Source organism: Elephantulus edwardii, unplaced genomic scaffold, assembly GCF_000299155.1.
Source record: "Elephantulus edwardii isolate Elephantulus edwardi_28Jun2011 unplaced genomic scaffold, EleEdw1.0 scaffold00020, whole genome shotgun sequence".
Taxonomy (NCBI): Eukaryota; Metazoa; Chordata; class Mammalia; order Macroscelidea; family Macroscelididae; genus Elephantulus; species Elephantulus edwardii.
This window is the reverse complement of record NW_006399770.1, coordinates 2148004-2161312: the sequence shown is the minus strand read 5'-3', so window position 1 is coordinate 2161312 and position 13309 is coordinate 2148004. Positions and strand designations below refer to the sequence as shown.

Below are 13309 nucleotides of genomic sequence, written 5' to 3'. Positions count from 1 at the left end.
ATTTCACTATGGAATATCCTCTGCCTCCCTCCCCACCTTTGCCGACAACCTATTTCCCTAATAAACCCCACAACTCTGAGTAAAGTTATGTCTGAGTCAATATGCAATGCATATTGGACCCAGTGATTAGTAGAAATAGGTGCAGTAGCATGGCGAGGCTGTATCTGCACTTGTAGCTTTTTGTTTGGTACTGGATATTGTTGATGGGGACAGTTCTCTTGTGTGGAGTTAGTGGGGGTTGGACTCGGCCTTCCTCCTGTTGTCCTTGCTCCCTCTACAAACCTTTGCATGCACATATTTGTCATTTAAATACAGATAGTATTACTTTTTCTGATTAATAGAAGATTAGAATACTTTTGTGAACCTAAGGGGGCCAGTAAGGAAAAATGAGAGGGAAGTATAAAGACATAGAGAGAGCTGTGTTGGCCCAATGGTAAGGAGTTGTGTTGCTAACCCAAAGGCAGATAGTTCAAGTCCACCAGCTGCCCCATGGGAGAAAAGTGGGCAATCTCCTCCTGTGCAAATTATAACCTCTGAAACCCCCCTGGAAGGTCGGCTATGAATTGACAGCACATAACAACAGCAAACGGTGGCCTAGTCTGTTGGAAGTTGGGCTGTCAACTCAAGGGTTGGAATCTACCTTCAGCTTTGTGGGAGAAAGATGAATTACCTCCTGTGCTATTTACAACCATATAAACCTAGAGGGAGAGCTATTATTCCATTCTGACTTGTCTGTAATGAGTTAGAGCTCTGGTGGTGTAGTTCATAGGGAATTGCACTGCTGTCTCTGGAATACACCAGTGGCTAAGAGGGAGAGAGAACGGGCAATCTCCTCCCATGCGATTTACAGTCTAAGAAACCCAACAGAGGGTCAGCTATGAGTCTGTTCTGATGGATGGCAATGAGTTTAAGTTTTTTTAGTATATATAATAAAAATAGATGACTCAATTTTCTGAGGTGTTGTTGTTGTTAGGTGCCATTGAGTCAGGTATGACTCAGTGTGACCCTATGAACAATCTGAACCCTATTCTATCCTGCACTATCCTCACACTTCCTGACACACAAGAGCTCGTTGCAACAGATTGTAGTGACTTTCTCTGAGCTATTGAATTGCTGAAATAATAAAATGAAGTATTGATGACTGCTTGACAGAAATAATGAGAATTCTCCTCAAAAGCTTCTCCAAAATTAATATTCCATAATTAGACAGAAACATAGAATTATATTTGTTTTATTATAACAAAACTTTAGATTGTATTTAATTTTTAATGAAATAATTTCCTCAACTTAACTTTTACATGTCTCAAATTCATGAGCAACTATTTCACAATCGAATTCAGAGAAAAGAAAATTTAAATCTGACATATTGAGACTGTCTTAAGAACACAGTTTTAAAAGATTAAGATTTCTAACAGAAAGCTTCTCTTCATCTCCCTCACATTGGCAACCCTTCCCTTAGTTCTGGCTTCTCATTGTTCCAGAGCAATTCTCAAGAGTCTCTTGTGATATCCATTTTGGTCTTTTCTTTTGTCCCTTTCTTTGCAATGACTTCTTACTTTCTTCCTGGATGATATCCTTGATATAATTCCACAACTCATCTGGTCTTTGGTCTTTAATGTTCAAGGCTTCAAACCTATTTTTGGAATGATTTTTAAATTCAGGTGGTATAGACTAAAAATCATCTTTTGGTTCTTGTGGATTTGTTTTCACTTTCGTCAGCTTCAATTTGAACTTACAAATGAGCAATTGCTGGTGCTGTTCCAATCAGCACTTGGTCTGGTTTTGACTGAGCATCTTTAATGACTCTTTGCACAGATATAGTCAATCTGATTCCTATGCAGTCCATCAGGTGAGGCCCATGTGTTTAGTCACTGCTTGTGTGTTTTTGCTTTTTGTTTTTTTGTGTTTTTTTTTAAATAAAAGGTATCAATGAAAGTTTACAGCTGCTCATCTTTTTTTTTTTTTAAGCACAATCATAGAAACTTTATTTACAATCACAAGGTTGGGATAAAAGAGGAACAGGAAATTGGACAGTGACTGGGCTGAAAAGTCCCTATTTCTGCTCCTGTCTCCGGACGATGACCATGGTGCTGGCATCACTGGAGGCTAGCAGGCTCTCATCGCAGTTGAAGCTAACATCAAGCACAGGTGCACTGAGACCCTGCAGCTTGTTGACGGCAGCCTTGGCTGCCTACCCCATAGCAAGAAGCGCACACACAAGTCTTCACTGCCTGTCATATAGAGCAATAGCTTGTTAAGACAAACATTGATGAGCAGCGAGGGGTCCTGAGCCTCACAGCTTACCCAAGAATGAGCAGAGATGCTGGTCACAGGGCTTCCCTCATTCACAATCAGACACTTTGCTTTGGTTAGCTTTCCTGTGGCCATGTCAAAGAGGAAGGAGAAAATATTACCACAGTCATCACCTGCCCAGAGCAGCCAGCCAGGTGCATCAAAAGACAGAGCAAGGACACGGCCTGTCAGCTTGCTGGAGCCACCCTTCACTTCCTAGCCCATAGAGATGTTCATGGCATGTTGTGTATGACATTCCCCACCATAGTGAGGTTGTTGTTGACAGGCTGGAAAGTGCAGCAGAGTAATTCAGAGCCATCAAGATCCAGTGGCCATCTTCGGAGGCCCAGATACGCATGATGCCATTGAGAGAGGTGACCATGAGGATGTCATTGGAGAGGGACCAAACAAAGTCAGAGACATCATGGGTATGGCCCCTAAGCACATGGAGCACAGTGGGTGGGGCTGGCACCAGCTGGCACAGTGATATACTGCCATTGAGTGAGCAGCAGACTAGATGGTGTTGGTCATCATTAACAAAGCAGACCCTTGGGGCTGCCTTATCCACATGGTGATCAAAGACATGGTTCATGCTGGCATAGGCATAGATCTCACTCAATGATGAGAAAAGAAAATTTAAATCTGACATATTGAGACTGTCTTAAGAACACAGTTTTAAAAGATTAAGATTTCTAACAGAAAGCTTCTCTTCATCTCCCTCACATTGGCGACTTGCCTCTTGCTGCTGATGTGGGTACCACACTGCCAGCAGGCCTATCCTCACAGACTGCACGATTCATCTGTGCTTGCAGCTGGTAGGAGCCACAGCTGACAGACCTGTGGTGCCCATGGGCCCCCAGAGTGCGTGGATCATCTTCAAAGTCCTTGCATCCACCGCTAAGACTTGCTGCCACACTGCTGCTATTCCTCGGCCTCTAGACAATTTCCCTAGTGTGACTGCCCCAGGAGCCTCTGGGACTGCCTCTTGAGGCAGCTTTTGAGGCATCTCTAGCTCTAGCTCTTGAGGTCCCCGGGGTGGCCCTTGAGACCACCATCTCCCGTTCCTTCCACCTTTTCTCACTCTCTCAGGATCAGGGTCTGCTCATCCTTTTTTGGAGTATCATCTACTGTAAGGACTCAAGGACCAACAGCCTTCAGTATGAGTTACATCTCAACATCAGTAATAAAATATTCCATGGACTGTCAAGAGAACAAATACCTATGTTTTGGGGAAGTGTAGTAAGGATGGTCCCTAGAGGAAAGGATAATGAACTCCATCTCACATGCTTTGGGCATGTTATTAGGAGAGTCCAGTTCTTGGAGTACGGCAACATGTTTGGAAATGTGGAGGGTCAGTGAAGGAGAGGGGGTTCTTAAACAAGATGGACTGATACAGTGACTGCAGCAACGGGCTCAAGTATGGCAGAGATGATGAGGCGGACACAGGTAGGATAGTGCTCAAATCTGTTGTTCATAGGGTCATCATGAGTCATACTCCACCTGATGACACCTAACAACAATTAAGAGAAGTGAAGGAGAGGGAGTTTGGCCCAAATCTTTAAAATCTAGAAGAGTGATGATAAAATAAATATGGATTACTTACTAAGTTCTGAGATCATTGGTTAAGGAAACACCAAAGCTAAGACCACAGGAGGTATTTTTTTTTCCTTTTTTTCTCCCTTATTTTATTTCAGTGTGTGTGTGTGTGTGTGTGTGTGTGTGTGTGTGTGTACCGTCAAATCGGATCTGACTGGTCCAGAAGATTGTCCCTCCTTCTCCAGCAGAGGATCTGGTGGATTCAAACCAAGCACCTCTGGGATTGCAGTACAGCTTCTTGCCACCAGGCCACTAGAGCTCCCTTAAGAGGTATTTTTTTCAAGGTGACAAAGTGAGATGCAGATGGAGGGACAGAAACATGATATTCATTACCTATCTCTGTAACAGAAACAAATGCTTTTCCTGTGTTAAGGTGCGAGCCTATCAGAAATCATGAGGATGGCGCTAGATTGAGCAAGATTCAGTCTGTTCATAAAGATGCTATCAGTTGTAGTCGACTTGATGGTATCTGACAACAACAAAAGATAGAAAGAAGTCTTGTCTCGGAGGTAATGCAACCAAGGTGTTCCTTAGAGGTAAAAATGGTGAAACTTCATCTCACCTACTCTTCAGTATATTGTCAGGGAGGGGCCAATACTTCTCTACGCGAAGAACTGCCTCATAGAGTTTTCTCTGAAAGGTTAAAGGCTTAAACCCTTAGGGGAGCAAATTGGCAGTATCATTTGTACGTAGGAGCCACCAGCGGTTTTAAAGCATAGCAGCGGAGAGCTTTAACCGTTGTGCCAAGCAGCACTCTTTACTGACATAATATGTTGTTGTTAGGTGCTGTCAAGCTAAGTACGACTCCTCCAAGCGACTCTATAAACAATAGATCTGAACAGTACATTGCCACAGACACTTTATCAGTCCGTTTCAGCGAGGGTCTTCCTTTTCCTCTCTGACCCATCCTCCCCTAGCATGGTGGGTTCCCCCCCCCCCCAAGGACACTGGCCTCTCCTGACAACAAGCCCAACGTGCCACCCTGACAACCTCTTGACAACATGCCCCCCACTTTTGCTAGCTTGTTGTCCCTTTTAAAGGAATAATATAGGCTCAATTTTTTTTTTTTTTAATACAGTTGCAAACAAAGGTGTCATGCACAGTAACTAAGAGGAGCTAGATTGTATCAACGTTTAAGACTGTAAGTGAAGAGACCCTGCACTCTCCGCTGGTCACATGGGAGCTGTGTCAGCAACAGTGTCCACTGGCTAAAGGCAGGTGGTTGGAATCCCCTAGTTGCTCTGCAGGTGAAAGATGGACAATCTCCTCTTGTGCAGTTTACAACCTCCGAAAACCAGCTAGAAGCAGTTCTGGCTTATTGATAGCTCGAGTTTGTTTTTAATGGGAAGGTTTGCCCTTCTAAGAAAAAGTTGTGGATTCTTAAAGTATTTTTCCCGGGATTATTTTCAAATGTTATTACAATTAGGAAAGAATGCAAAGCAGATACATAGAAAAAAATAATCGACGAGGAGACGGGGAGTGGGAAGCAGGGAATAAAGTACAAAAACCTTTCATGTAAGCAGCTCCTTATAAGTAGCTGGGGGCGGGGGGCGGTGAACAGATAAATCGCTAAACAAAATTAAATTATGAGATTCTGGTTTGTGCTCCTAGCTTGGAAATTCGAACAGCAGGACTATGGTGAAGGCTGAAGAAATGTTTTGGTCATAAAAAGAAAACTGGTAAAGTGAAAAGTACAAAGCACTCCATGAAATAAATGATTACGCCGAGTAAAGACAGGGGAGAGTTCTAACAGAAATAGTCATCCGAGCTGATAGCCTAGGACGCAGCAAATCCTATTGTGGTAGTGCCGGCAGCGGAAGGACCTCTTCACCACAGCGCTGTTAAAGAGTCCTTCTTTGTTCAGTCCCAACCGGGGCCGCAGAGCGCGGTGTTCTTCCGCGGTGCGTGCAATCCCCGCCTCCCCGCGGCCTTGGAGAGCTGCCATTCGGCACTGGGGTCGCTCCGCGCTCCCAGAATGCACCGGCAGTCCGCGGGAAACCAAAATGGCGACGGGCTGTATTGAAGTGGGAGCTATTTGAGGCTGTTATACGAACGCCTACTAGACCCTAAACCTCGTCCCAAGGACCTCGTTTGCGCGTGCATCTGTTCGGTGTCCCCAGTGGGGCGAGTGTCCAGTAAGTGCTCGGACTCGCAGGGGAAGCGCCCAGGGGGACGTGATTGGTTGTTTTTTCCTGTATGAAGCAGTTGGCACCACTGAAGTGACCGAATGAGGTGAGAGACCTTGGCCTGGGAATCGACTCTTAGAAGAGATGGGGGAAGAAGAAAGGAAACAAGGATAAAAGGAAAGATGGAGGGTTGAGTTGGGAGTAGGGTAAGGTGCCAGTGCATTTGTTTGGGTACCTTGCGTTCATGTCTAGGTTGTAAAGAGTGGGTGGGGAAAAAAAGAGGTAGTCAGTTGGGTATTAGAGAAAACAGGGACTGGAGGAGCGAGGAGGGCATAAGGGGAGTCTGTTGGAGGAACAAGATGAAACGTTGAGACAGGCAAGCTGTTTCAAGGGGCAGGAAGGAACCTGGGGGCGGGAGACGGTTGGAGGGGCAGGATGAACCTGGTGACGAGCGGGTGGGCAGTGCAGGGGAGGAGCCGCTGGGAAGCGGGGACTGAGGAAGAGGTGGGGGCAGAGCACAGGGGCTGCCTCGTATCTTAGGGTTCAAAAAGGGAAATAGCAGTTTAGAGCGCGGAGGGTGGCGGAATTGGAGTATGGAGGTCAAGTAGAGGAAAGGTAGGAGGGAGTGCGAAGATAGAACACCACCAAGTGGAGCCTCCTGCAGGCTGTAAGGGAAGAAGTGGAAAAGGAAAGAATAAGAGAATAAGATGCTAGAGCTATCTTCTCCTGGGAGGTCATAACACCTCACTAAATCCAAGGTGTTTCTTCTAGTTCATGAAATCTAGCCATATCCATTATTTTTTTATAACAGAGGTAATTACAATTTAACTCAGTTGCCAAGATGTTTTGGCATATTTTCGAGTGCCAGAACTCTGTTTTACAGTCTGGTGTCCTTGGTAGCTGGAATTTGTCTTTGGAAGCATTTAGAGGGAACAGATGGATTTATCAGGGTGACTTTAGCTAACTAACAGGGAGAGGTGAACAATGGGAAAAAAGGTATGGAATGTTGCTTTCTTGTTTAAGATATTTAATTTTAATTAATGATAGACCCCCATGTAATACCTATTGAAAGATTAAAAGGTAAGTAGACTCGTGCATGACAAAGGAAAGCACCAAGTGAGGTCGGGCCAGAAGTCAAAAATCTGTAAAGACTAACCTGATTTAGCTTAACTCCACTTGCTCTGGTTGTAGTAACTTTCTCCTTCATAATGAGTCTCTGATCCTCTTGTATACCCCGCCCACAGTCCGCTTTCACCTTTCACATTTATGTTATCTCTTGAAAAGTGGAGTTTTGTTTTTGGTTTTCCTCTTCAGTGCATTGCCAAGAGCGTCTAATTAAAAGTATTTAGTGTAGGTAAAAGAAAATGTACTTAAATTCTTAACTTTTTCAAAGGCTTGGAAAATGTTAAAAATAGAACCATTTGGACTAACAATTTTAGGTATCCAGTAATTTTGTCAAGGAACGAGTTGATTTTCAATTTCCTAACATTAAAGCAGCCTGTTTTCAGTTTGGAATGTTATTCACATTCCAGGCATTTAGAATTGCAGCTTAAAAGTAGACTACAAAGTGAAGTTTATTGGGGTGGGTTTTTGTGTGTGTGTTTAGATAACTGTGTTTCAAAATTTGCATATTTTTTAATGCTAAAAATGGTAAAAGATGTTGAATGAATGTGTTCTGGATACTGCTTAATGTTCATTAAGAGCTCTCTAATATTAATAGATATTAATATTAATGGATATCACCATTTGCTTTACTACTAGGTTGAAATACAACAATATTAGATTTGAAACGGGTTAAACTTTCTCCTGGATGAAACCAAGTATGTTTTATAATGGCATAAAATTATAAACATTACTTCACAGCTCTGTTAGGAAAGGGATTGTATTCTGTATTGTTATGGGTGGTAAAGTCTTTGATGTTGTGGATCATCCATTTGTAAGTTATATGCACATTTTCTATTTCAAAGAAGGCCAGTATTCCTCTCTCTCATCCTGCCAAAGAACAACTGTATACACCTTTTTATTAGATATTTTTGACTGAACAGAAGTGGCAAAAATCTCTTATTTTAGTGGTTCAGAAAGTAAAACTCAACTCTGTTGAGTTAGTGTAGACTCCCATGAAATATTTCTTGGTTGACATTTTTATACTTTTCTTTGTTTATTGCAGAAGAATACAGTTTAACAACTCTAGCTTGCATTATGGAAGCTTCCCTAGGTTTCTCAGCAGTGTAATCCAATAGATGTTTGTACAGTGATGCAGTGTTCACATACCTGCTTTGTTCAGTCTGATAGCCACTAGCTACATGTGGCTTTTAACACTGGATATGCTACTAGTGTGATAGAGAACGGAATTTGTAATTTCTCTACTAAGATTTAAATTTAACTGGGCAAATGTGGCTATTGCTGTTGTTTTAGACAGAAGAGTATTAGGGGATATATTACTAACTACTATTTTATCTGTTAGCAGTAGTAATCACAGGAACCCAAAAGCCAAGGGCTATTCAACTGAGGAAATTCATGTTATCTTTGTATAATTTCAAGATGAAATAGTCTTAATTTTTGTTCTATAGTGTCCCTTCTGTCATAGCTGTGTTTTCATATGACATTGCAACTTCTCTTGTACTTTCAATATTTAAGGTTCTACTTCCTATGTCTGAAAGGGAAATAAAAAAAATGGGTGCTGGGAAGATTACTATTTAAAAATGCATTGTTACTTTTACACCTCAGTTTAATAAAGAACATTGTTAAGGGCTATTTTGATACATATACAAAGTAAACTTAATATAATGAACTTTTATGTACCTGTTACCCAGTTTCAGCAGTTACTAATGTCTTTCATCCTTGTTTTCAGTTATACCTCAATCTGTTACCTTCTACACCATTGTTTTTAGTTTTTAAAGCCTTTTGCACATATTTTAGTTATACATCTTTTGAATTATAGCTTTGAAATATAATCCACAAGCCATATTTACACACACACAGAGCTTTAGGCTTGTGGATAGAGACTTGCACTGCCAACCCAGAGGTGGATGGGTAATTTGAATCCTTCAGCAGCTCTGAGGGAGAAAGACAGGCAGTCTCCTCCCATGCTATTTACTACTTTACTGTCTCTGAAAACTCCCTGGAGGGTGTTAGATAGATAGATAGATAGATAGATAGATAGATCGATCGATCGTGTGTGTGTGTGTGTGTGTGTGTGTGTATACACACACACACACTTACACACACACTTTTAAGGTGTACAAATTGGTTACTTTCTTATTCATATAGTTGTTTAACCAATACCACAAATAAATTTCAAAATATTTTCATTATCCCAAAAAGAAACCTTGTGTATATTAGCAGTCATTTCCCATTCTTCCCTTACCTGACAGTCATTGCTTTTTTCTGTTTTAATGGATTTGCCTATTCTGGACACTTAATGTAAATGGAATTATAAATTGTGTGGCTTTTCATATCTGATACCTTCTTGTTATTTGCCATCGAGTTGCCTGCCATTCATAGTGATCCTAAGCCTGCCCTGTCCTGAGCCAGTCTCATGGAAGCCAACACACCAACCCCCATTACCCCAGTTACTTTATCAGTCTAGCTCATCTGGGCCTTCCTCTCCTGTGCTGTTCCTCCACCCTTCTGAGCATGATGTTCTTCTCCAAGAACTGATCCCTCCTGGCCATATGCCCAAAGTATGTGAGACAGAGCTTCAAAATCCTAGCCTCCAAGTAAAAATGTGGTTTCACCTTCTCCAAGATAGGCCTATTTGTTTTCTTGGCCGTCCGTGGTATGTTCAAGATTCTTCTGAAGCACCACAATTTGAAGCCATTAATTCTTTTGTCATCCTTAGTCATTGTCCAGCACTCTGATGTACAGCAAGTAATTGTGAAGACCGGGGCCTGGATTAGGCACACCTTGGTCTCTAGACTGATATCGTTGCTTTTTAATACTCTGGAGAGGTCCCTGATAGCAGATTTTCCCAATGCAGTTCACCTTTTGATTTCCTGACTGCTGATGCCAGGAATGTTGATTGTGGAACAAAGTAAGCTGTAATTGTTGACAACCTCAATCTCTTCTTCATCTATCATGGTGCTGCCAGTTGGCCCAGTGGTGAGTGTCTTTGTCTCCTTGATGTTCAGTTGCAACCCCTATTAAAGACTATAGTCCTTGACCTTCTGTAGCAAGTGCTTCAGGTCCTCCTTTCTGTAATATTTTGAAGGTGCATCCATGTTGTAAGATGTATCAGTATTTCATCTGTTCATTCCTTTATTGCCAAATAGTATTTCCTAGTAGGAATACCACATTTAGTTGATTATAAATATTTTAGTTGTTTATTGTTTACACTTTTGGTTATTAGAAATACCATTATGAAGATTTGTGTACAGAATTTGTGTGTGTTATATTTTATATGTTTCATATGAACATCTAGAAATGGAATTGTTGGGCCATGTGTACGTTTGATGTTTAAGTAACTTCCAAACTTTTTCAGAGTTGGTTACACTGTCAGAAAAATGTACTATATATTGTAAATGTTCTTGTTGTTATGTGCCATCGAGTCACCTGTGACCTATAGTGACCCTATGTACAAGAGCTCTGAACCCTTCCCTATCCTGAGCCAGTCTCCCTAATTCCGATACACCAACTCCCATTGCCCCTGTTACTGTAATCAATCTCCTCTGGAGTCTTCCTCTCTATAAGAATATATTTATATTTTATAATATAAAATAGTATACAAGAATATATAACGTATTCTTTATGTTCTTTCTACTTAAAGAATTTATATGAGAATAGATTATTTGTAATCGCTAAGATGCATAAGAATTCTAATCTCTTTCACCATCACAGGTTAATTTGTTGTTTGATTATATCCATTTTAGAGGACCTGAAGTAGTATCTCATTGTGGTTTTGATTTGCATTTACTTGATGCCTAGTGATGTTGAACATCTTTTCTTATGAACACTGATAATTTGTATAACTTTGGGGAACTGTGTTTAGGTCCTACACCCATTTAAAAAAATCCATTTTATGTACACCTAGGTTTATTGTGGCTTTGTTCACAATAGCAAAGAGTTGGAAACAATCTAAATGCCCATCAGCAAACGAATGGATAGAGAAGCTACGGTATATTTACACAATGGGATACTACACTGAATTGAAAAACAAAGAACACATGAAATACTCAAAATGGATGACGCTGGAGGACATTTTGCTGTGTGAAAAATCTCAGTCACAAAAGGACAAATACTGCATAGGGTCACTGTTGTCAAATGGGACTGACGTAGGGGTTGGGTGGAGACTGAGAAAGATGGGATAAATTATGTATACAGCATTAAAACGGATGAGAGAAAAAACTGTTTAAAAGGTATTTATGATTAGGTATTATTATCATGATAGGAATCCAGAATGAAGGCTGTGTAGTGGAGTGAACTTGGGGGGAGGGATTGTATAACAATGAAAGAATTTTTCTTTTACTTTTCAAAGAGAAGAACGAACTGGAGGGGAGAGGGTGGGCAGGGAGAAAAGTGTAACAATGAATGGAAATCCAAAATCTCTGTAAATGTTCATTAAAATTAATAAAAAATATTTAAAACATCCATTTTAAGAGTTCTTTATGTATTCTTGGTATACATTCCTTATAGATAAATGATTTACAGATTTTACCCCTCTTTTTGAAGTACAGAAGTTTTAAATCTGATTATGTCCTGTTTATTTTCTTTTTGTTGCATATGCTTTTTGGTTTTTTATATCTTGAAAGCATTACCTAATCCAGGGTAACTACAATTTTGATAAATACTGGTGTAACTCATACCCATCTTTTTGTATAGAATTTTCTGTATTCAGGAAAGCTCACATGTGGCCTTTCATAATCATTCCTATCCCCTTGCATTGTTCTGGTATGTTACTTCATCATTTCTATTTAGATTGTTTGTTAGAATATCATATAAATGGAATTTCAATATGTGTATCAGTTTGTTTTTAAAAACTGTGTTTCTTGACACAGTTTTGTTTCTTAACTAAAAAGGACACATCCTGCAAGGACTATTTTTGTGGTAATGCCATGGTTTTTCATTGTGTTCTGACCAGAGCCACCATCATCAAATAGATTCTGTCAGGTTTCTGAGGCTATAAATCTTTACAGAAGTAGAATGCCAATCTTTCTTCCATGAAGCAGCTAGTGGTTTCAAATTGCTGACCTTTCAGTTAGCTGCCGTTGAAAAGTATTTGAAAATAGTTCTCGGATTTTGAGTAGACATAGTGGAATAATTATAAATGTTTTCTAGGATGAGAATTAGAGAGATCCTTATAGAAATAGAAATATTGGTACTATGACTACCATTGTTAATATTTTGATTGTAATATTACTCTTAGTTTTGCCAGGTGCTACCATTGGAGGGAACTTGGTCAAGGTTAGACAAGCTCTCTGCATTAATTCTTACAACTTCTTGAATCTACAGTTAACTTAAAAATGTTCAATTAAAAAAAAAACACACAAAAAAGTAGGCAGTAAAGTAGACAAAAGCACGCATAGCAAGCACAAGAGTTTTGTGAGATTCTGTCAGCCAGATTGTGGCTATTGTCAGGTGCTGGCAAGTTGATTACAATTCATAGTCACCCTTACGAACAACAGAAAGGATATCTTTCCCTTTCGTGCACTGTCCTCACGATGTCCACCATGCTCACACCCATTGTTGCAATCACTGTGTCTATCCAGCTCTTTGAAGATCTTCCCTTATTTGCTGATCTGCCTACCATTTCTGGCAAGATGTCCTCCTACAAGTACTTGTCTTCCTTGAAAACATGCCCAAAGTTATGTGAAACAGTTTCACCATTCTTGCCATAAAGGAGCTACCTGTTTGAACTTCTTCCAAAATAGAGTTAAGTAGTTTGGCTTTTGTGACAGCCCATGGTGGGTATATTCTATACTTTTTGCGAGCATCACAATTCAAAGGCATCAATTCTTCCTTTGTCATCCTTATTCATTATCCAACTTTCAGATGCATATGAATTAATTGGAAATATCATGGCTTGAATATGGTGCACCATGGTGTGTAAACTGATATCCTTGCCTTTTAGCACTTTAAAGAAGTCCTTGACAGCAGATTTGCCAATGCAGTAAGTACATCTTGATTTCTTGACTACAACTACCATACTTGTTAATTATGGATCCAAGTAAAATGAAATTGCCGATAACTTCACAATCTTTTTCTTCATTTATAATGATGCTACCTATTGGTCTAGTGTTGATTTTTGTTCTCTCTTGATGTCAAGCTGTAATCCATATTAAAGGCTATAGTCTTTGATC

The 13309-nt window shown here is 40.4% G+C and overlaps 1 pseudogene; it reads right to left on the bottom strand.

The window, feature by feature from the left end:
* Positions 1-2106: 2106 nt before the first annotated feature.
* On the bottom strand, positions 2107-3173 carry LOC102861399 (annotated as a pseudogene).
* Positions 3174-13309: the final 10136 nt, after the last annotated feature.